This window comes from Leucoraja erinacea, chromosome 10 (genome assembly GCF_028641065.1).
Source record: "Leucoraja erinacea ecotype New England chromosome 10, Leri_hhj_1, whole genome shotgun sequence".
Classification (NCBI taxonomy): domain Eukaryota; kingdom Metazoa; phylum Chordata; class Chondrichthyes; order Rajiformes; family Rajidae; genus Leucoraja; species Leucoraja erinaceus.
Genome location: NC_073386.1, coordinates 16626607 through 16652306, shown reverse-complemented (window position 1 = coordinate 16652306; position 25700 = coordinate 16626607).

Here is a 25700-nt window from a genome sequence, read left to right as displayed (position 1 = left end):
CAGCAATTTTCTGCTTTTATTGACGAACTCCAGCCCTATCCCATCCCACTGACACTTAAATGCATATTTGGTAAGACCTCGTCCCTTATAAGATGTGAAGGATGCTGCTTTATGTGGTTAGCAGCGCGAATCCGCGGTCCCAGGGCAAGAATTTCCATCGCAGTGTACTTGAGGAAAGACAAATCTAGCAAGCGTCATCTTAGGCGCATCGAGAAAGTCAAATTCCCACAAGCTCACCATACCGGAAAATGCCGAATGTGTCTCAGTTCAGCAGTGTGCGAATTCAGGTTCTCTACATCAAGCATACAGTGGCATCAAAGGCGTGCAGACTTTAATTCCGAGAGAAATATTTAATATTGCAATTGAAAGTAAAGTAAAAAGCGGCAATAAAAGACACAAAGTGCGGGAGTAATTCGGCGGATTAGTCAGCATCTCTGGAGAACATGGATAGGTGATTTTTCGGGAAGGGGCTCGTCTTCACAAGCAACTGAAGAGATTCAGGGCGGGCCCCTTCTTCAGACCACTGAAGACCGGGATGGTCACTTATCCATATTGTCTAGAGATGCTGCCTGACCAGCCGGGTTACTCCAGAGCGTTTTTTTTGTGAAAAAGCATCTGCAATTACTTGTTTCTAAAAAGTGACAGTGTTTGTGGTGTGACGATTAGGTGGGCGCGAAAGCAGGTGATGGGATGGAGGATTGTTGACAGTTATAAATAGACAGCCAGATAGGCAAATAAATGACAAATAGATAGAGAGAAGCCAGACAGATAGTTAGACCGGCGGGGTCCCACGCGACCTCTTTTGCTGCTCCCCTCCCCTCCCCCCTCTACAATCAGCCTGAGGAAGTGATCCGGCCCGAAACGTGGTCTTTCCATATTCTGCAGGGATGCTGCCTGACCCGCTGGGTTATTCCAGCTTTTTGGGTTATTTTTAGTAAACCACCACCTGCAGTTTTTCGTGTAGATAGATGACATACATACATACATACATACATACATACATACATACATACATACATACATACATCCATACATACATACATACAGGCATCACGAGAGCCATCACGCCAGTCCCGCGGGTTGTCAATTGGGCAGCGCAAAGCCACACGCCTTTTGTTCAGAGTGGCCGCCTCTGACTCGTGAACTTGACGCGAAGGTCTCGGCGGAGAGGTGTTGGGAAAATATGTCAAAAAGTGAATCATGGTTTGGGAACGTGTTGAAGCATGTGTAGTAACTGGCTTTAATAATTAGTTTATCTTATTTTCCCAAATTTCGCAATTTTAAAACGTCAATGTTTTAGATTTCCATCAGCCACGCTTGCCTAAGTGGGACAGGCCCTTTAGTCTTATAGTTTGCAGCTTTCTGGTTCATTTTCAACACCACATCCAAAGTTACAAACAACTGTCACTCCGCGGTGACATTGTTTTGGATGAGGTGAGAGATTCAATGTGAAATAGAAAGTCCATTAGACTTCCAGGGACATGTTGGGCATGGACATGCTGGGCCGATGGGTATGTTCCTAGTTGTACTTGTCTGTGGTCTATCTTGAAACATAGCTGGGTGAGTTTCACAGAGTAACTCCAGTCCCGTATGAAGTTGTTGCATGTCCATCCCAGTTTGAAATTCAATATACTGTTGACACACAATGCATTCCCTCAAATCGGCACCGCCCTAACAGTCCTAACCTCTGGAATACGATGGGCAAGCGAACAAGGTCTTTGAACTTCAGAATGTAAAGTTCGGAGAGCGCGTTGCAGGCAAGCCCAGAGTATAAACTTGGGCCAAGGCAATTCAATTCCACCCTGGTTGTTATTGGGTTTTCCACTAAGTGATAGACTTATTTAAGGGTGAAATATTCATATCAGATGAAACAATGGAATGGTACGAGAAGTAATTAGAGAAGGAATTTGCGTTTATATATCATCTGTGGGAGATGTGGAGTGAACTGGAGGAAATTAATTAGATGCTGGAATTCTGAGCAAAACACAAATGACAGGAGGAACTCAGCGGGTTAAGGCAGCATCTGTGGAGGAAATGGACAGGCGACATTTCGGGTCGGGAGCCTTCAAACTGATAGAACTAGTTGTACCGATGTGCAGGTAGGAACTGCAGATGTTGGTTAATTTTCCTTGGCTGGCTTTATGACGGGGCGAACAATCATTACCAGAAGTTTTCACTCAGCACCTGAAGTGCTCCATCTTTCTGCAGAGATTCACATTCTCGTTTAATAGTAGGCGACGATCAAATAGCTCTGTAATTTGAGTTGACTACCTGACACTGACGCAATGATCTCCACTTTGGAACCAGTCTGATGGAGTGTGTATGTTGCTGAGAGAATAATCCAGAGAACACAAGTTCAAACTTGAAAATGTCAATTTAGCTATGAAATATGGGCTCGAGTAAAAGAGCACTTTCCTGTCGAACAACCTAAACTTTATAAAAAAGTTAGTAAGGCGGCAGCTGGAGTACTGTGTATAGTCCTGGCGACCACGCCGCTCAGTACATGACTGCTTTTGAGTGGGTGCTGAAGAAATTAGCCAGGTGATGGGGCCTTTTCAGTTCTGAGAATGGATTGGATAGACTGGGTTTATTGTTCAGGTGTCTTGGAGTCTGCTTAGCCGATCCTGATAGAAAAATGAACATTTATGAGAAACAGGACGGGTAGATAATAGGAAACGTTTCACCCCATCGCAAAAGTGTCAAAACCAAGAGAAATATACGTCGGATAAAGTGCAAGACGTTAGAGGGGGATCTGGTGAATATTTGTTTCATCTTTTTTGATTTAGGCAGATAGTGTGGGGTACTAGAGACACGTATCACCGCAACGTTGAACAAATGTTTACACGAAATCTACGTAGTGCCAGTGAAGGGAATACTTAGTGGCAGATAGGTTGTTGAATATTCGGCATTGACATGGTGGGCCGAAGGGTCCGTTCTGTGATGTATGACAATGAATAGGCACGAGGCTGTCTTCTTCTTAATTTTAAAAGAAATATAGCCAAAGAAAGAAAACCATTATGGTTCAAAGACAGCACCAGCCCCAGATTTTAACGGACAAATCAATGATCCCCTGAAATGGCCCAGTAAAACCCTCGGCCGAACCAACATTAGGAAAAGAAGGTCCATCGTCAGTTTTCAGGGCATTGAGCAATGGAAAACAAATGGCAATCTTGTTAACAACATCCATTTCACAGAGTGGAAATGTCAAAGACTAGAGGGCATAGGTTTACAGTGAGAGGAGCAGGGCATAAATGTGATGTGCGGGGCAAATTGTTTTACACAAACGGTGGTGGGTGCCTGGAACGTGTTGCCAGGTGGAGTGCTGGAGGCAGCGAGGAGAGCGGGATTAAGATGCTTTTAGATAGGCAAATGGATATGCAGGAAATGGAAAGCTTTCCACTCTGCCTCGGTACACATGATAATTAGCGGAACTAAATAAACTAAATGATTCGCGTGCAGGCTGATGAGATTAGTTTAAATTGGCATCATGATCGGCACAGACATTATGTACCGAAGGGCCTGATCCTGTACTCTGCTCTTCAATGTTCTATATTCTAAGTAGAAAGACGTTCAGGTTTGTAGGTTAATTGGCTTGGTATACATGTAAGTTGTCCGCAGTGTGTGTAGGATAGTGTTAATGTGTGGGGATCGCTGGTCGGTGCAGACTTGGTGGGCCGAAGGGCCTGTTTCCGCGCTGTATCTCTAAACTAAACAAAACTAAACAACGTTCTAGGTAGAAATGCGCTCGCTATAGGGAATAGTTAGGGAACAGTCAAGGCGGAATATCAGCAATGCGGAGATTGCGGTTTTGAAACGCAATTTACTTTAGACTTTACAGATATAGCCCGGAAACAGACCCTTCGGCCAACCGAGTCCACCGACCAGCAATCACCCTCCGTACACTAGCACTATCACACACACTAGGGACAATATACAATTTTTACCGAAGCCAATTAACCAATTAACCTGTAGGTCATTTGACTGTGGAACGAAACCAGGGGAACCGGAGAAAACCCACGCGGTCACAGGGAGAACGTATAAACCCGTACAAACAGCACCCGTAGTCAGGGTCGCTGTAAGACAGCAACTCTATCGCTGCGCTACTGACTTTTATTTGTTAAAATAAAATAATAATAAAAATATAGACTGACATCAGAAATTTTCAAAACGCAACTACTTAATTAATATCCTTTCGGAAAGCAACCAGTCACCACCAGTACAGACATGGTTGACAGAGCCGAGGACAGGCGAGTTGACCTCCTTGACAAGATTTAGCACAAGACGTGTAAGGATCGGCGGCAAGGGTACCTCCGACAGTTTAACAACATGCACTGGCCATGCTCACATTGTAGCTGAATAGGAAAATGTCTGGAAACTATGGCCTAGCCACGGAGAATGAATATCTGGTGGCACATAGCGAACAGATTTTAAAACACTATGAAGTAAGGAACTAAACTGAAGGCAACAATTGCTACCTGCAATATCAATGGAACACTCACATGATGTAGAATCGTGGAACGGTATCAATGAGGCGCTATCCACTGGATCTTAGTGTGAATTGATAATTGACGCCATTGGTATTTTTTTAATTGACATCGCGTTTTATAATAGGCCAATTTCAAAACTTAGAATGTCAAATTTAGATTTCCTTGTACATAGCGCATTCACAGATTTATGGTCACACTTAAGTTCTGAAGCAGGCCCTTCGGCCCAACATGTCCATAGCGACCAAGATACACGTCGGAATTAATCCCATTTGTCTTCTTTCGGTGCTCATTCCTCTAAGCTGTTCATATTCATGCACCTGACCAAATGTTGTTTTCTTTTAACCTTATAATGACACCCACTTCTAACACCTCCTCCGGCGGCTTGTTCCATATACCCACGTGTGAAAAATCCTGCCTCTCAAATCTCCTTTAAAAGTCTCCCGTCTCAATTTAAACCTATTCCCACTAGTATCAGATTGCCCCATCGTCGCGGCGACGTTGGCACTCTAATACCGTTCCCTTTAAGTTTGAGTCGTCCCATGCAGAATTCCTGGGCCTTCCAACGCCTACACTGAGCCTGTGCAGGGTCTCCACAATAATCTTGGACGCTGAGACAGCTAGTGCTCCGTTCTGGAACCGTGTCAAATGTTGGAACAGCCACTGCAGGAGTTGGGTTAAAACCATACACTGACCCTCACATTTCACTGAAGCATAAAACTTTGCTGCCATTGGCCGTATTTCATCGCTCTTTGTTAGTTGCAGATTGTTTGAAGAATATGTCCATAAAGATTCGGGAATTTGAACAAGTTAAGCACTGAACTTCTAATACTATAACTGTAGAAATTGAAATAAAACAAGGAGCTCCTCACACTTAACCCGATGAGGTATGTGGCAGAAGGAATGCAATTATTTAGTTATTTCATAGCAAGAGGAATAGAAAGGGCATCATGATAATAACACATTTCATCCTATATGATCTCAAATGCTTCGCAACTTTTCACGTTTTGTTGGAAATAGCATTCGACCGTTATCACTGTATAACAATTGCACAGAAACTACATTCAAACAGGACAGTTACTTATGTGACTCTTGCTTCCTTCAGATACCCGCAGTGGGTTGTTACCGTTGTATATGTGCACTGTCCATCCGTCCGCGCAGGATTGTAAGGGGTTTCACTGATGCTGAAGAACAGATCTCCATGAGCGGACGAAGAGATTCTGTCTAAAAATATATATATACAAAAATAATTATGCTGTTAGCAATTCCCATGATACTTAAATTGTGTTAGCATTACCAAATATAATGGTTTGTGCCTTTGATTTATTGTCAAGTTGAAGAACACAGTAATAGAGGTTGGTGCATTTTTATTGACTATTTAAAAATCTGTTTCTATTTGCTACTCCGTTTTATATAAATGCTACATTAGAATCTTGATACTTGCAAACCGCTGGAAAAGAAAAAATAATTCTATTGTTTGACAACCCAGCGCTGTTTTCGACTGGAAGTCAAATAATTGATATGTCATGGATTACTGCCTCCTGTCTCGGCTCAGACCCAAACGAGCCACCAGGGTGGAACTCTTCTAACCAGAGTCCCTTAAATCTGGTGGCTGGGGACGAGGACATTTCATTCGCAGTTGATAACAAGCGCCTTCCAGCTCTTATTTTCCACAAGTAATCTGCCGGCGCAGCCAGCGGATTGCTCAGGCCGTGTTCTCCTTCTCCGGCCATTGCAACCAACGGTCACCAGTGACCATACATCACTTTCCCTTTTTGTCAGGGCGGCCTCCCGAAGGCCTTATTTTGACTAGCTCCAAGTGTCGCTAAGGAGCACCAAATGCACATGTACGTGTCAATAATCTAGCCCCCAAGTCAAGTCAAATAGCTTTGTGAAAAAGAGAGAGAGGAAAAATGAACAATGCCTCTGGCCCATCAATAGCTGAAAGTCAAGAGGCGTGATAAGGTATCGATCAAAAGCCGGTGGCATTTGTTGCAATTTCGGCTCCTTAATGTATGACCATCAAGCTAGAATAAGACCTCATTTTAAACAGCATCGTTTGTGACAGTATGCTCTCTTGAACCTCGTACACTGCTGAGTATTAGGGCGAAAATCGCATCAGAAGGTGTGCAGGTGCCTTTAGGCCCTGCCTTTCTAACTGCTGTCTCCCTGCAGCACATTTATTCACCAGGTCTTTCCTACGCCAGCCAGCGTCGAAACTGCTATCAAATCTTTTCACTTGCTGCGAATTTCCACATCCTATTAAATATTTCATGTGCTTGTTTGATCTTAACTGATGGCTCTGTCCAGTTTCAAACTACTCTAACGCCAGTCATTCCTTATTCTTTCGTTTGGGATAAGCAGTTAGTCAAATGGGACAGAGAAGAAAAAAACAGATGGGAATCAATTATTAGAACAGCGACAATGTAAAATCTTGCAGTTTCTTCTGCTTACAAGTTCATCTGCGCGAACATATAAATAGAGGTGTTTAATCAATAATATTCTGGTGGCAGATATCAATGTGTTATGCCGCGTTGAACCAGAGTCAAATTAATCATTGTGTTTCTCCATTATGTGATAGTTCTTTCTTCTCAGCTTATAGGAAACAGCCTTCTGACCCTCGGCTATCTAATTGGAATATTATCCACTGGAAACAAAAAACATAATTCCAAATAGTAATTAGAAATTAATTCAAGGAATAAACTAACACAACAGTTACTTAATTCGGTTGCTTTAAGTAATAGCATATTTTATGTCAGGTATTCAATAAAATGCTTGATAGATTTAATATCTGTATTTTCGACATGAGGCAGAAAATCACAAATATTAGTCGCCCAATTTATGTATCGTGGGGCCAAATTTCAAATTGACACCTTATTTCGGAGGGAAATTCTACATTGCCACGGGTTTCCCGATAACCTGTTAAACGCTGGCGTGGATAGTAAATAGATTTGCTCCAACAGCCTTTTCGAGTTGAAGGTATCATCTTGAAAAAGTTGGAGGTTACTTTTGTCGTCCTTTGTAGAATTTAACAGTTCTCATTAGACTCGGTATAGCTACTTTCGCTTTAAAGATACATTGGCATATATATTGTGGTGCTTTTTGGAGTCACTGTTAATAACTGAACAATTCGTCAATATAATATTATTAAATTTACCGTTCGAAATTTGAAAGTAAGCCCCCAGTCTCTCCTGTAAGCGCTGCGTAGTACAGACCTGATGTCAAAAATCTTACGTGCATCCATTAATATAACAGTGTAATAATATGATTGTTGCATTGTTCCAGAGTAAACTTTTCTTAAAAAGAAGGGCCGTCGGCAAATCGGTTTGTGCACTTTTAATTATTATATTTCAATAGCTCCTTTCGAAGATCTACGTATATAAAACAAAACAAAAAATCACTCACCAGCAAAAGCACTTCATCATTCTAATGAGCTCACTGTGGTGGGAATCTGAATAAGCTCGCTGTTGTTGAATATTAATTGTCGGAAGAGGCTTGGGATGCTGGTTACAAATGGCCTGTCCTTATACAGGGAGTTCTTGGCCTGAGGGGGAGGAATGGTGGACAAATCTTCATTTAGCAGAGCGGTGGAGAGCCTGTCTACTCTCATTTCTCTCATTTCTCCCCCCTCTCCCCTCGATATATTCAAAGACAACTGCCAGAAAAGAGCAAAGAGAAAACTGGACGTGAAATGACAGCAAGAAAGAGCCATCTTGGTGGGGCCTAATCGAATGGGAACAGGTTGAAATGGGTTAATTATCAGGATAATCACCCAACACGGTTTAATTTCTTTTCAATGTTTCAATGAGGACCTCATTACGGAGCTTAATGCAACTTTACAATTCCATGCGTACAGAATGCGAATTAATCGCCAGCAGAGTTAACATTTAACCAGAGACGAGTCTGTTTCAACTGGGAGGGTTAGGGTTATAAAACTGTGCAGTGGAAAATAAAGCAAGCAAAACATGTTTCCTTTCAATCAGGGGAAAGTCAATAATAATTAGACGCTCTTTTAAGAAAGAAGATCCTTATTTTCTCAAAGGGTGCAGGAGGCCAATGTACATGAATTGTGATTGCTAATTCAACTTATTGCAGTTGCGCTAAATGCTTTGCCTATGTGATTCGAATTAGTCTTGAAATACCTGTGATGGTTGATTCCCATTTATCCGGGCAATGTTGAGGTTCTACTGGATAATATGCAATTATTTCCACTACAGACGGGGGGAAATGTCCTTATTATCTTAATATTGCACCGCCCCAGACAAAAATATTAATCGATCTGAGCATCGCGAATATGTTTCATTGCGGCGATTTGCGAACGGAGCCACCTCGTCAACGTTGTGAGATATACATTTGGAATATTAATGTCATTTTAATTACAGACATGTTGCTAAGTGTTTGATTGGTATCTACTCCGCGTTGCTGATGGTCAGAAGCGAAGGAAGACCCAGCTTACCTGATCAGCAAAGCTGATTATTAATTATTAATGGTTTGCCGATCAATAAGTTTTGGTTCAGTTTCGCTGTTGACAAAAACAAAACCTCAATCATAAAACAAAAAAAAACTCGGCTTAATAACTAAGGAAACAATAACAAGACGGGGGGCGAGGTTCGTGTAGAAAGCCGACCTTAACATGGAAGACTTTTCGAGCAGGTGTGTGCAGAAGTCATCCCCGCTAATAACAGCGCCGGCACAAGCTGGGAAAATCAACTGTGTCCCCTTCGCAAAGACCAGACCCGGTTACCATCCGCTCTGTCAGGTTTTCCGCTTATGAAACTATAAATCTTACACTTTATAGAATTATCGACTGGCCGAGGCAGATTGTTTTATTTTGCTTTAATCCGGCGTTAACCCCTGCTTTACAAATTGCACTTTGAAAAAAAAGACGTGTTCTCGGTTAAATACCATCCCCTATTAACCCGCTGCCCTGAACGTTTATCACGTCCTGCCCGGGGGAACTCGCCTGATCCGAGCGAGGATGGTGTCACTCCTGAGCAGAACAGTCTGGGAGTCATTTAAACTCATCCCAAAATGCAGGTCTTTCTTCTCCCTCTCCCTCCCCCCACCCAGACCAAGATAGATAGAGATTGAGAGAGAGAGAGAGAGAGAGAGAGAGACTGAGAGAGAGAGAGAGACTGAGAGCATGAACATTCTGGCGAGCGCAGGTTTTAAGCCGCAGCTGTAAGCTTATGTGTCTGCGTTAAAGAGTTTCTTGCTGGGCCCAAGTAGCCATGTAAATAGCTGGGCTGAACTCTCAGCGGTCGACCGATAGCCCAGGGCTTGCAAGTCTCTCTCCCAGAGGCTCTCATCAACTCCCTAATGTTTTCCTTTTTGCTGGCCGCTCAGCCAAGGGATGGTGGAGTGGAGAGAGGGGAGGGAAGCAGAGTTCTGCGGGGAGACGAGCAGTCCCAGAGCACCATCTGCCTCTGGTGTGACCACCTGGCTCACTACACTGGTACCAAATGGCAGTGAACACTCAACCGATTGGCGACGATATCTAACTAAATGAGTGCAGGGAAATCTATTAATCGAGGAAACAATCTAAACTCCGGGGAGATGGGGTGGGGGCAGGGATGGTGGTTTGTGGACAGAGCAGTCACTGGATAAGATGAGGGGAGAAAGAAGCACGTTGTAGGAAGGAACTGCAGATGCTGGTTTAACCCGATGATAGACACAAAATGCTGGAGTAACTCAGCGGGACAGGCAGCATCTCTGGAGAGAAGGAATGGGTGACGTTTGGGGTCGAGACCCTTCTGCCCCTCAGTCTGAAGAAAGGTCTCGACCCGAAACGTCACCCATTCCTTTTATCCAGAGACGCTGCCTGTCCCGCTGAGTTACTCCAGTATTTTGTGTCTATCTTCGAGAGAAGAGCGTTGCCGGCCCGGGCACTAAACCAATAGCTGACGTTTACCCTTCACTTTTGTTTTGTTCATTTAAGACGCCCATAAAAATACCGCAGAATTTAGCTCCAGTGTGCTTTCCCCCGCTTAGAACTTGCATATCGACACTTCTCTTGGTCTTAAACAGCTTTAGAGCGCAGTTCAATTTCACAACTAGCCTTTTAAAACAGTCCTTTTATTCGCGAGCACGGCGAAATATGATTACAGTCTATAAAGGCAAATGCCCAACATCTTGTGAAATCGTTGCTCGAAACTGATATTGCGTGTCTCGAGCCGCACAATTGTTATTTAATGACACAAAAGATTGATATTGATTTTTGAAATTCTGTTGATAATAATTGGCATTCTCCGTTCGAGGTAAACTGAACTGCTGTACAGGCGCCGCCTGTTTAAACGGCAGAAGGTGCCCCATCAAAAACTGCCGTGGGAGATGTTCCTCTGAGAGGGGCTTCTGTTCTGGGTATTACGTGGCTGTGTTTTAGTGCGTGTGTGTTTAGTTCTCTCTGTCTGCCGTGGTCTCCGCAGCCAGTAATCTATGGCCAACTCGCACTAGGGTATTCCAGCATCAGGTATGCACGACTTCATTTTGCGATCGATGGAGCGAAATTTGCTCTTATGACAAGCCCAGCAAATCGGTGATGGATCAGGACAGGCCATGGCTGGGCTGAGCATTGGAAAAGTCAAGGACATTTGACGCATTTATCAAAGTCCTCATTGACCCTCGACCTTTAAGGTTCTCAAAGTATTGATTCCGAGCGTCTGGACTCAATTGGCCTGAAGATATCTGGAAAGGAAAGAAGCAGAGCTGCCGGACTGGCAAGACTTAATAAAAAGAATGGATCGATGGGAAATTATTTAGCTTGGGCGAGGAAAAAACAACCGTAAGCCATGCATGAACCCTAAGCCACAAATAAGGGTTCATGGAAGGTTTCTTTTTAAAGGGGGCGATGGTGATTAACATTAACTGGAAATGGCAATAGGTTTGAAATCGATCCAGTTTTCAAAATGGCATTGCATGGAGTTCAGCTATCGAAAATGCATTTAGTTTACAACATCTTTAATTATAGACTACGATGCCTTAGAAATAAATAAATATGACTTATGTATTGCCAAATATTTAGTTGTTCCTCCATCTTCAGTTCAGTCTCAGTTCGAGCTGGGTGGTGAACTCAGCCTGGTCCATCTGGGGCAAAGTTATCCCCACTATCATGAAGCCCTGCGATATCATCAAACGTCCCACCATCTGGGCCATGCCATCTTATTGCTGCTGCCATTGGGCAGGAGGTACAGAAATCTGAAGTCCTACATCCCAAATGAAAGGCGTAGGAGAGGCTGAGTGGGCTTGGTGTTCTTTCCCTGGAACATAGGAAGTTCAGGTGTGACCTTATGGGGATATATATATATATATAATCATAAGGAATGTACAGATGATGAATGGTCAAAGACTTTATCCTCGGGGAGGGGAGTCTAAAATCAGGGGTATCAATTTTAAATGTGAAGTGAAATATTTAAAAGGGGCAGCTTTTTCACACAGAGTATGTACATATATGGTATGAGCTGCCAGAGGAATCTGTAGAGATGGGTAAAATTCCAATGTTTAAAAGACATTTAGACCTACATGGAGAAGAAAAGTTTAGAGGGATATGAGCCTAATGGAAAGAGCTCAGGTAGACAACTTGGTTACATGGAGACGTTTGGCCAAAGGGCCTGTTTCCGTGCTGTATAACTCTATGCCTCTGTGAGATGCATATTAATGAGGTATAGTCACTGATTGCCATGGGGTGGATTTCCATGCAGTGCCATGGGCCCCAACCCTGTAATTATTAGCCACCAGTAGACAAATTTGCTAATTGTGCCCATGGCCCTGATCGAGACCACGTAACCTGGTGCTAAGACAACAACCTTTCCCTCAATGTCAGCAAGACAAAGGAGATTGTGATCGACTTCAGGAAGCGAAGTGGTACACATATACCCGTATACATTGAGGCAGCTAAAGTAGAGATGGTAGAGAGCTTCAAGTTCCTTGGAGTACATATCACCAGCAACTTGTGACAGACCAGCAATGGCCAAGAAAACGCACTTGCGCCTCCACTTTTTTAGGAGACTTAGGAAGTTTGGCATGTCTCCAACAACTCTCAGCAACTTCTACAGATGCGCTGTAGTAACTATTTGATCAGGATGTATCACAGCATAGTTTGGGAACAGCTCCATCCAAGACCACAAGGAATTGCAGAGAATTGTGGACGCAGCCCAGACCCTCACCAAACTAACCTCCCTTCTATTAACTCCATCTACACTTCACGCTGCCTTGGCAAGGCCAACAGCATCATCAATGCCGTCTCCCCTCTCCGATCAGACAGGATACAGAAGTGTGAAAACACATACATCCACATTCAGGGATAGTTTCTTCCCAGCTGTTATCACCAACTAGAGAGCGGTTCTGACAAACCATTTATCTAATTGGAGACCCTGGGACTATCTTTAATCAGAGTTTACTGGACTTTATCATGCCCTAAACATTATTCTTTTTATCCTGTATCTGTACACTGTGACGGCTTGATTTATAATCATGTATAGACTTTCTGCTGACTGACGCAACGCAACTAAAATGTTTTTCATTGTATCTCTTCGGTATATGTGACGATAAATTAAATGAAAGTAAATAAACTAAACTAATCAAAGTACAATATTTGGCTTTTGCAGCTGCTAATTCATGGAAGCATTGCAGTTTTAATTATAAATCTTAATAATGAAAAGCATCTTACATGAATGTCACTTTGAACAAAATAAACCTTTTGGATTTGAAAATTTGTCCATAGAAGGAGTAAAATTGAAAGTACTTTTCTGCCATTAATTCATCAAAACTGATCTGTAAGAATGTAAGAAACAAACACACCAGTAGTGTATTTGGCCTGACAAATCTACTCCATCTCTCAATATGATAATGGTTGATTTGATCTTTAGCTTTCAATTCTGGTAACACTTGAGTCCTCCGATATATGAGGAAGACTATATGCAATGAAATGGGATAAATTACTGTGAGCAGTTTGGGCACATGCTAGATTGCTGAAGGAATTTGAATTGAGTCAAGAGAAACTAAGATGTTGATGGTAATGTCCTTGTTTATAGGGCATTATTAGTGTTGGTGGTTAAACATTTTCTCATTGAAGATGATCATTACAAATAGGGCCCACACAGCATCCAGGCTGTAGTACAGAAGATCTGTGATTTAGAACTTGCCACGTCCTTAACCAACCTGTTCTAGTAGAGTTAAAATATTGGCATCTATCTAACCATGTGCTAAATTGCCCAGGCATGTTCTTTTCACAAACAGCAGGACACAATGATACCAACGAACCTGCCTCCACCACTTCCACTGGAAGCTCATTCCACTCCGCTACCACACTCTGAGTAAAGAAGTTCCCCCTCATGTTACCCCTAAACTTCTGTCCCTTAATTCTGAAGTCATGTCCTCTTGTTTGAATCTTCCCTATTCTCAAAGGGAAAAGCTTGACCACATCAACTCCGTCTATCCATCTCATCATTTTAAAGACCTCTATCAAGTCCTCCCCTCTGCGCTCCAGAGAATAAAGACCTAACTTATTCAACCTTTCTCTGTAACTTAGTTGTTGAAACCCAGGCAACATTCTAATAAATCTCCTCTGTACTCTCTCTATTTTGTTGACATCCTTCCTATAATTGGGCGACCAAAATTGTACACCATACTCCAGATTTGGTCTCACCAATGCCTTGTACAATTTTAACATTACATCCCAGCTTCTATACTCAATGCTCTGATTTATAAAGGCTAGCATACCAAAAGCTTTCTTTACCACCCTATCTATATGAGATTCCACCTTCAAGGAACTATGCATGGTTATTCCCAGATCCCTCTGTTCAACCGCATTCTTCAATTCTCTACCACTTACCATTTACATCCTATTTTGATTTGTCCTGCCAAGGTGTAGCACCTCACATTTATCAGCATTAAACTCCATCTGCCATCTTTCAGCCCATTCTTCCAAATGGCACAAATCGCTCTGTAGACTTTGGAAATCCTCTTCATTATCCACAACACCCCCTATCTTGGTATCATCTGCATACTTACTAATCCAATTTACCACACCTTCATCCAGATCATTGATGTACATGACAAACAACAAATGACCCAACACAGATCCCCGAGGCACCCCACTAGTCACCTGCCTCCAACCCGACAAACAGCCATCCACCATTACCCTCTGGCGTCTCCCATTCAGCCACTGTTGAATCCATTTTGCTACTCCTGCATTTATACCCAACAGTTGAACCTTCTTAACCAACCTTCCATGAGGAACCTTGTCAAAGGCCTTACTAAAGTCCATATAGACAACATCCACTGCTCTACCCTTGTCAATTTCCCTAGTAACCTCTTCAAAAAATTCAAGAAGATTAGTCAACCATGACCTTCCAGGCACAAATCCATGTTGACTGTTCCTAATCAGACCCTGTTTATCCAGATGCTTATATATATATATTATCTCTAAGTATCTTTTCCATTAATTTGCCCACCACTGAAGTCAAACTAACAAGTCTATAATTGCTAGGTTTACTCTTAGAACCCTTTTTAAACAATGGAACAACATGTGCAGTACACCAATCCTCGGGGACTATTCCCGTTTCTAATGACATTTGAAATATTTCTGTCATAGCCCCGGCTATTTCTACACTAACTTCCCTCAATGTCCTAGGGAATATCCTGTCAGGACCTGGAGACTTATCCACTTTTATATTTTCAAAAGTGTCAGTACTTCTTTTACTTTGAAACTCATAGTATCCATAGCTACTCTACTAGTTTCCCTTACCTCACATAATTCAATATCCTTCTCCTTGGTGAATACCAAAGTAAATAAATTGTTCAATATCTCCCCCATCTCGTTTGGCTCTGCAGATAGCTGTCCACTCTGTCTCTCCAATGGACTAATTTTATCCCTCGTTATCCTTTTGCTATTAATATAGCTGTAGAAACCCTTTGGAATTACTTTCACCTTACTTGCCAAAGCAACCTCATATCTTCTTTTAGCTTTTCTAATTTATTTCTTAAGATTCTTTTTACATTCCTTATACTCCTCAAGCACCTAATTTACTTCATGCTGCCTATAATTATTGTAGATCTCCCTCTTTTTCCGAACAAGATGGCCAATTTTCCTTGAAAACCAGGGCTCTTTCCAATTTTTACTGTTTCCTTTCAACCGAACAGGAACATAAAGATTCTGTACTCTTAAAATTTCCCCTTTAAATGTCCTCCATTTCTCTTCTACATCCTTCCCATAAAACAAAATGTCCCAGTTCACGCCTTTTAAATCATTTTGCATCTCATCAAAGTTAGCCTTTCTCCAATCAACAATCTCAACCCTAGGTTCCAGTTCTGACCCTCTCCATAATTATATTGAAACTAATGGTATTGTGATCACTGGATCCGAAGTGCTCCCCAACGCATACCTCCGCCACCTGTCCCGTCTCATTTCCTAAAAGGAGGTCCAGCACTGCCCCTCCTCTAGTAGGTACCTCTATGTATTGCTGCAAAAAACGATCCTGCACACATTTTACAAACTCCAAACCATCCAGCCCATTTACAGAATGTGTTTCCCAGTCTATATGTGGAAAGTTGAAATATCCCACAATCACTTGTGCTTACTACTAATATCTGCTATCTCCTTACATATTTGCTCTTCCAATTCTCGATCCTCATTTGGCGGTCTATAATACACCCCTATAAGTGTTGCTACACCTTTCCCACTTCTCAGTTCCACCCAAATAGCCTCCCTAGATGAGCCCTCCAATCTATCCTGCCAAAGCACTGCCGTAATATCTTCCCTGACTAGCAATGCAACACCTCCACCTCTTGCCCCTCCAATTCTATCACACCTGAAGCAACAAAATCCTGGAATATTTAATTTCCAATCACAGCCCTCCTGCAACCACTGATCGCCACAACATCATACTTCCAGGTGTCTATCCAGACTCTAAGCTCATCCACCTTTCTTACAATGCTCCTAGCATTAAAATATGCACATTTAAGAAACCCCCCGCCTCTTATTCTCTGTTTATTTCCTTTTTCTTCTTTCTCCTCTTGTGTCCGAGTGCTTCCCTTTTCTGCTTCCTGCCTCCCATTTTGTCTACTAGCTTTCTCTATTTGAGTCCCTCGCCCCAACCATTCTAGTTTAAAGTCTCCCCAGCAGCCTTTGCAAATTTCCCCGCCAGGGTATTGGTCCCCCTCGGGTTCAAGTGCAACCCATCCTTTCTGTACAGGTCCCACCTTCCCCAAAAGATGTAAATAAGTATAGCATTATGTAGCTCTGGAAAAACTGAGGACAAATGGCATTGATGACAACACTCCAATGGTTGGAATCATCCTTTGCAGAATGGAAATATTTGCAGTTATAAGAAATTATTTATCCCAAACACAGGACATCACTGCAGACATTCCTCAGAGCTGTGTCTTAGCCCAACTATTTTCATTAATTACTTTCCTTCCATCATTAAGTTTAAAAAAATCAGATCTTTGGACCCAAAACGAGTACATTTGGACTCAAGCTCAATAAACTAAACTCAAACTCATACTCAAATAATCCACTGCATCAGTAATAGACAATGGAAGTAGTAAAGTAGTCATCAGTAGAGAAACAGAGATTATTTGGATTTGTTTAAGAGGGAACTGCAGATGCTGGAGAATCGAAGGTTACACAAAAAAGCTGGAGAAACTCAGCGGGTGCAGCAGCATCTATAGAGCGAAGGAAATAGGCAACGTTTCGGGCCGAAACCCTTCTTCAGACTGAAGAAGGGTTTCGGCCCGAAACGTTGCCTATTTCCTTCGCTCCATAGATGCTGCTGCACCCGCTGAGTTTCTCCAGCTTTTTTGTGTAACCTTATTTGGATTTGTGTTTGGCTGGAAAAGGTTATAGCGAGAGGGAATGCCAAAGCCATGGTAGGATTTGAACACATAGATTGTAGAGATGAAAGTTTTCTAATTGGGCACCTTTGGACCCTGAGGCAATGTAAGTCACCAAATACATGGGTTGTAGTTGATCAAGATGGTGCAAGTTAACATTGAGGCAGGGGCATTTTCTGTGAGCTCCATTTCAGAGAGGACACAAGTTGGAAGAATGGTCAGGAGAATATTTGAGCTGTTTATTTTTGGAAGAAGATTTTGAGTAGATTTTGAATAATATGGAAGTGGATTGAGGCAGTCATGGCAATACTGAGGAAATGAAAACCAAAGCTTGGCTTAGCGCTAAGTACACTTTTTTTTAATTCTTAGGGATTTTTAGGAACTAACAGTCCCTTTGGCCCACCGAGTCTGTGCCGACCATCAGTTGCCCCGTAAACTAACACTATCCTACACACTAGAGATAATTTACAATGCTACTACAGTCATTTAACCTACAAACCTGTACATCTTTAGAGTGAGGGAGGAATCCGGAGCATCCAGAGAAAACCCAAGTGGTCACAGGGAGGATGTACAAACTCCTACAGATGCACCCATAGTCAGGATCAAACCCAGGTCTCTGGCGCTGTAATCAGCAACACTGCCGCTGCATCACTGTGCCGCCCTTCAGTAAGTCAGTGAGTTTGCAAATCATCTGCTTCAACATGCCCAGAGGGAGAGTCAGAACCTATGGCCAGAAATTTGAATTTCTAGCAGTGGCTGAAGACTCTCATTCCTACCATCTGCATACTTAATTCAATACTGGATGTCAAACAGGGAACATGACAAATTTGATTTTGTGGAGCACCTGAGAGAGGTCGTGTTGCAGTGGACGTGTGTCATCAGCTTATGTGTAGAATGTGACTGGAGCTATACAGATGCAAATTGTACCTGACCTCGGAATATATCATGCTGACAATGCCTTAAAAGCATGACGTTAATGGTTCATTTTCAGGATCCCCCTTAGTGACACGCATCAACCTGAAGAGTACACATTTCTGTTCCTTGAAAATATGTATCATCTGTTTAGCAACAGGATTGAGATTTGACAATTGTATTTGGGAAAAGTCCTGAAAACAGGTGGTTGGATAAACCACCTAAGTTAAACATGAGCAATTTTCAATTGAATGTCATTTTCTGAAAGATTGAAAGTAATCTGCAGAAAAATAGGCATTTTGAAATTAAAACTGGTAATTTTTCCCCCACTATCCCGACTCCCCGAATAGGCTTTAGTCACTTCAAACCTTGTCACCTGCCAACAGGAGTCACTCTCTCTTCTTCACTGGTTCAGTTTCCAATGTTATTAATGAATTTAATGAGAGATCAAATTTAATCTCTCCACATTACGATGGATCTTGGAGTCAGGCACTTCTCAAAACACTACCAGTGACACTAATCTGAATAATCTTTTTTTTCCCAAATTTGCTCCATTTCATCTGACTATTCTCTTTCCATCACGTTAGGATTGTCTCCAACTGATTTTTGTGATTAATGTTTTAAGTATGTAGTGCTGAGACATTGTATCATTAATATTTAAAGAGGATTATCATTCTCTATTAATTGATTGAAAGTGTTCCTCGTGTGGATTATTTATTCTTCCTCAACCATATGTTTATGTTTTTCATGTGGATATAAATATTTAATATATGTATTTAATTTATGTACAGCCTAAAAATAATTACACAATTAATGCTAAATTTCACCAGATTTAGCAACTATATGCTATTGCTTGAGACATAGATGAGGAACGATTTGGGGAAAACATGCTTATATATCTTTCATTTGTTTACTAAACGTCCACTTCAACTACTTTAATTTTACTGTACCTGGATTAACATTGATAGAACTGATACGTTCTGAATTTCTGAACCCCTGAGAAAATACTGCACCAAAATAATTTACTAATTATAGAGTATTTCAGTGCGCCATCCTACAGGAAGTGTGTGTCCAACATTGTGTCGTGAACAACTGTTCTGAGATCTGTCACAGGAGAGGGTGCTCACAGTGGTGCAGCGGTAGAGTTGCTGCTTTACAGCGCCAGAGACCTGCGTTTGATCCTGACTATGGGTGCTGTCTGTACGGAGTATGAACATACCTGTACGTTCTCCCTGTGACCGCGTGCGTTTTCACTGGGTGCTCTGGTTTCCTCCCACACTCCAAAGACGTACATCTTTGTAGGTTAATTGGCTTTAGTCAAAAATTGTAGACTGTCCCCAGTGTGTAGGACAGTGCCAGTGTATGGGGTGATTGTTGGTTAGTACGGACTCAGTGTGCCGAAGGACCTGTTTCCATGCTGTATCTCTAAAGTCTAAAGTCAAACATCTAAAAAGATTACTGGACAGACAGAAGAAAGAATTCAAGGATGTGTTGGAGTAATCAGGGGGAAAGTGGAGAGTTGTGTTAAAGGCTTTAATTGGAAGATCAAAGTGTTTTGGCAAGTGGTGAAGTTGAAGAGTTGAGTGAAAGCAGCCTAAATACTCCCTACCTGTTGATGTTGTTTGATAATATTTCTACAAGACACCTTTGGATAAATATGTTTGAGACACTACATAAATATATCTTACATTGTTGCTGTTGCATGTTGTGATGTAACACAATGCCATTGTTCTGAAGAAGGGTTCTGACCCAAAAAGTAATCTATTCCTTTTCTCCAGAGATGCTGCCTGACCCACTGAGTTACTACAGCATATTGTCTACAGCATATTAATATGATCCGAAGTTAGCAATTCGGACTACATAATGGTGATGGTAAGTGAAACTATATGTTAATTCAAAATATTGCCAGCAATTCACATTTGACTTGGTTATCCAGCAAACATGTATGAAGATTTGATGCATCGAGATGTCAGGAAGTCAGATAAATAGGACTCAATTGCTCACATCCTTCCAGTACAAACACCAGATCACTTGCGTTTATACAACACTTTTGCATTGTCAAACATCCCAAGAACACTTCACCGAAACATTAATCAAATAAAATTTGATATTGAGACATTTTTGGAGGGAAATGATGACAGGCTTCATCAAGGAGGTAAATTTTAAAGAAAATTTCGAAGGAGAATACAAAGATGTTGGAGTGGTTTAATGAGAGTACTTCAGGCTCTCCATCTTTGTTGCCTGTGGCACGGTGGTGTGATAAACAGGCATGAATAAAAATCGGCGTAGTGATTCAAACCATTTATTTTATCACAAGCAATTGACTTACAAAAATAAATACATTTTACTACAATTATATATGATACGTGGACCACCACTGTTTTGGTCACCTTACTGAAGGAAGGGTATCTTTGCCTTAGAGGGTTTGCCAAGAGAATTTGTGAAGTTAGATTCCTGAGATTAAAGTGAGAAGTTTCTTAAGGAGAAATTGAGTAGCCAAGGTATGTATTTCCTTGTGATGAGAGGTGAGCTTATTGATCGATCGATTGATCAATTAAAAGATGCAGTAGTAAAACAGGCCTACCGAGTCCATGGCAACCATTGATCACCCATTCATACCATCAGCATATGACAGTCCCGCCACCCCGGGAATTAACCTTGTGTGAGTAGTCGCCCAAAGAGTCATACCTTGTTCTGGTCACTGCTGGATTTTCAACATGTTGAAAATTTTCGGAGACCTGCATTGACTTATGACAGGTGCCGGCAGTTGCCGAAAAGGTTGCATAAGTGGGACAGGCACATAATTCACCCTGTGATCCACTGACATTGTTACTTTCAATAGCAATGCTATTTTCAGTCATTTAAACCATAAATAAATATAGTAACAGCATTAGCTACTTATTTCAAACAGATGCAACTTCTACGGATGACCCAGAGAAAGTATACTATCAGAGTTTGGTTTGGGAACAGCTCTGCAGAAGATCACAAGTAATTACAGAGAATTGTGGATGCAGCCCAGTCTATCACACAGAGCAGACTCCCCACCATTGACTCAATCTATGCTTCATGTTGCCTCGAGAGGGCAGCCAACATAGTCAAGAACTTTTTTCCACCCCAGTCATTCCCTGTTCTCCTCGCTCCTGTTGGGCAGAAGATTCAAGAGCCATGTCCCACCAGACACAGGAACACCTCCTGCCCCACTGTCATCAGACCAATGAAAGGCTCCTCCATAAGCTAGCGTATAGTCCTGATTGTCCAACCTACATCACTCTGGCCATTGGACATTTTTCTCTGGCGCAGCAATGCCACAGTGGCAAAACTATATTCTGCACTCTATTTTCTCTTTGCTCAAACTGTTGTATGTGCGTAGAACGTGATTGTACTTATACAAAGCATTACCTGATTTAATTGGACACAAAGGCTTTTCACTGTATCTCGGTACACGTGACAATAATAAACCAATATCTATACCAATACTACAGGAATATATGTATAATACATAGCGCAAACCATTGCTTCTAGCTGTGTTCCCCCTAATGATCAGTATCAATCACTGATAGGAATAATTAGAGCACATTTGCCACACCATAAAGAATAGTTTTGAAACACTTCAAATTTTGAAGAGTTACTGAACACTGCATCTAGGTGTTGCTATAGTTTTGCTTCGTTTATCATTATTAATTCCTAAAAGACAAGTACACACACACATTTTTGAGTATTTTTGGCTGCTGGTTCCTTAACCTACCTACTATTTATTCCATTTATTTTGATTGAAAGCAGTGCAGTCACCTTTTATCCTCAGAGTCAACAGGGCTCATGACCATTAAAGTTGTAAGCAATGACAGCACTGCATTAGTCCAATGGTACCTGCTGCAATCTCACTCGCCTGCAACTGTTTCCAGCCATGCCTGAGGTCAGGGAATGTCAAATCCAAAGACTCACTACAATCAGGGAGCATCAGCATAACCAGCATATGTGTGTCTGTTAGTTATCATAATTTTTATACACTGCTTTCTTGTGGTTTTACCTTTAGTAGCTGCATATTTCCAAGATTTCTAATTCTTAACATTTTCTGTGGAAACCCCTTGTCTGTGGTGAACGCTTCCATTCAGATTGTAGGTAAATTTGAACATTCTCTGAATTATGCAAACTCACTTCAATAGAATCCATGAAGAAATGTGACACTAATGGGTCGTGGTCTATCAAGTTTATTTCCTGATGGCTTGAGGAAGACCAGGGTGTTCACCAAAGGTTCCATGTCACTACGTGATCTACATGAATCAAAGAAGGTGTCTCCTAGTTAAACGCTAGAGTTTATGTTTATCTCTGGAATCAACATCAGGCAAAGCTCGGTCCGCAGTAACCAACCTGACCTCCCGGTGGCTCAGCACTTCAATTCCCCCTCCCATTCCGTATCCGACCTCTCTGTCCTGGGTCTCCTCCATGGCCAGAGCGAGCAATACCAGAAATTGGAGGAACAGCACCTCATATTCCGCTTGGGGAGACTGCATCCTGTGGGCATGAACATTGCATTCTCCCAATTTTGTTAGCCCTTGCTGTCTCCTCCCATCCCTCAGCCCCCGGGCTCCTCCTCCTCCTTTTTCCTTTCTTCTCCCCGCCCCACCCCCCATCAGTCTGAAGAAGGGTTTCGGCCCGAAACGTTGCCTATTTCCTTCGCTCCATAGATGCTGCTGCACCCGCTGAGTTTCTCCAGCATTTTTGTGTACCTTCGATTTTCCAGCATCTGCAGTTCCTTCTTAAACACATCAGGCAAAGCTTTCTGGATTGCAGATGCCATCATTTTTTAAGAAGACTAATGGCATAGAGTGATACCACCTTGGTGTGATGATACATTTTACTTGGTGTTCATGACATATTGTTTCCACTATTGTTTCTCATTAAGGACACTGAAGCAGATATAAAGAGACTTACAAACTGCACTGAGCCACTCAAGTCTGTGCATCGGAATAATATTGTTGAGTAATGCAAAACAGCTAAGAGTAATATAATTTACTGGTCCTCATATTTGGTGGTATATTCATTCACATTTTAACATGGAAATGAGCTTCATATTCTCCATTTAACAGGTTTATCAATGCTTATAGGGTAGAAGATGTTTGAGTGCTACTGGCTTGTTGAAATGCTCACATCATAAAAATTGCTTAATAAAAAGGACAGTAAATTGAAGTAGATTTCATATTTTAACAGAGTGGATTTCAATCTTTGTCATAATCGCACTCTTCAGAAATGAGGTTGCCATTAAACTGTTTGCGCTGTCCAATAGCCCAAATGCAACAGATCGATTGTGTTTAGAGAGAGTCAGAGCTAGTTAGAGTCTGTCAAAGGAGCAGCTATTCTTGCATTAAATTAACATCTGTTTCTGTTGCGGGTCTGTGCAGTGTGATGCCATTCAGCTGCCTATTGGGCCTGGCAACCTCCCACAAGCACAGGTTTCTCCAGACCAAAACTCTTGGGAGGGCAGATTAACCGCAATTCTCAGGATGATCATAAATTATTATTATTTTTTTAAATTATATAAGCACAGGGATTTTCACATCTTTCTGTGAGGGCCAGAGTATCCAGCAGCACTCTGAAGGCATTTATGGAAAAAATATGACAAGTCACTGTAAAAATAAGGGAACATACATTTTTGTTCATTGACAGTAGCTCTGCAGCTGTTCAGAAAAAGAATGGAAAGATATGGTAAAAGACTCTCCAAAAACACGTGGAATAAAGGCTAAAGACCCAATTAACACCAGGGGGGGAATCAATCTCATTTAGTTTGTTGAAATGAAATTTTCTCCATTAGTTATTTATCTGCTACACACTGTCAAGTCTGTTCCTCTGTTTCATCTTGAACACTACAGCACTTTACATCACAATTTTATCTTATGTTTTCTCTCTGTATGCCTCAAATAAAGGGATGCCCATCCTACTCATAATACCACAGATCAAAATACCAATAGGAACACTGCTTCATAAGAATGTGCATAAACAGAATGGGCAATTCATTATCCACAGCTCCTGGCTAATTATTTTGCTTAAAGCTTTGGAGTAACTCAGTGGGTCAAACAGCATATCTGGAGAACTTGGATAGGCGATGTTTGGATCAGGCCCCTCTCCAGACTGATTGTGATGGGGGAAGAAAGCTGGAAGAGAGGTGGGGGCAGGAGAAACATCACCTAACCATATTCTCCAGGGATGTTGCCTGAACCGCTCAATTATTCCAGCACTTTGTGTCTTTTTTTTTTGTAACCCAGCATCTGTAGTTCCTTGTGGCTTAGTCCTGTCTCCTCCTCTCTTCCAGATTTCTCGCCCCCACCACCATCACAGCAGTCTGAAGAAGGATTTATGCCAGTATTTACAGTCCAACGTGTGTCTCTCTCTTGATTTTATTGCTATATGTCTACCCCTCACAAAATAAATGACATAGTGTATGTTACGGGAATATTGGAAGTTTCTTCAGCAGTATTGTGATTGACCTCCAGTATTTCTTTTCAGGATCATTATTTCACTCTGCAGCCCAGATTCACCAACCTACCTCATTGAAAACATTGCACTTTCTCTCTGAAACTATTACGCTACAATGCTGACAACTATATTCTGCACTCTGTATCTTTCTCTTCTCTCTATCTATTAGACGAGTTTGGCTTGATGGTATTCATGTACAGCATTATCTGATTTGATTGGACATCACACAAAACAAAGATTTTCACTGTACGCATGACAATAATAAACCAAAACATACCTAAAATGTGCATTGCGTGCTCTTGTACTATAAATTTCCAAATAGTGTTCCCCCAACTCCCCAGTACTCTTATTTTCATATTCAAGTGATTTTACACCTGTTTTTAGCTGGTATATCTGACATCCACCTAAATCCTGCGTCAGGTGAACATGGGACATGTCCATCTTATTGAGCCATTTCCTTCCCTATTAGCTTTCAACTGCTGCCTGTGTGTTTTGCAGACGATACTGACAGCCAGTATATAAAAACCTCCACCACCTCACCTTTAACCTCATGGCTTGTCATTTATTGACACTATTTTTTTTTGCCGTTTCTCAATCAAACATTCTGTAGCTCTTTAGCTCTAGTTGTTGGATGGTTCAGAACGGAACTGAGTGTGCAAGCCATTCCGCTGGAAGTGCGTGCAGACCAGCTATAAGACCAGGATATACTGAGTGACTGGGGATCATGCACTTGCCTTCTCTAAAGTTCTCTCAATGTAACTTTATGCTCCTCATCCTTAACAATGTCCTTCTTCAGGATGTCCAGTATTTTGAAAATGACACATATCATACTCATTACATGTGAACTTCATTAACTTGTAACTTCCAGGATAGCCTATTTCCCTTTTTTAAACACAGTATTTTTGTTACGTTTTCTTTAATCCTTTCGTAGAACTCTAGATTTTAATGAGTCGCAACCAATCCCCACTTATCAATTCCTTAGGTTTTCATATTTACATTTGT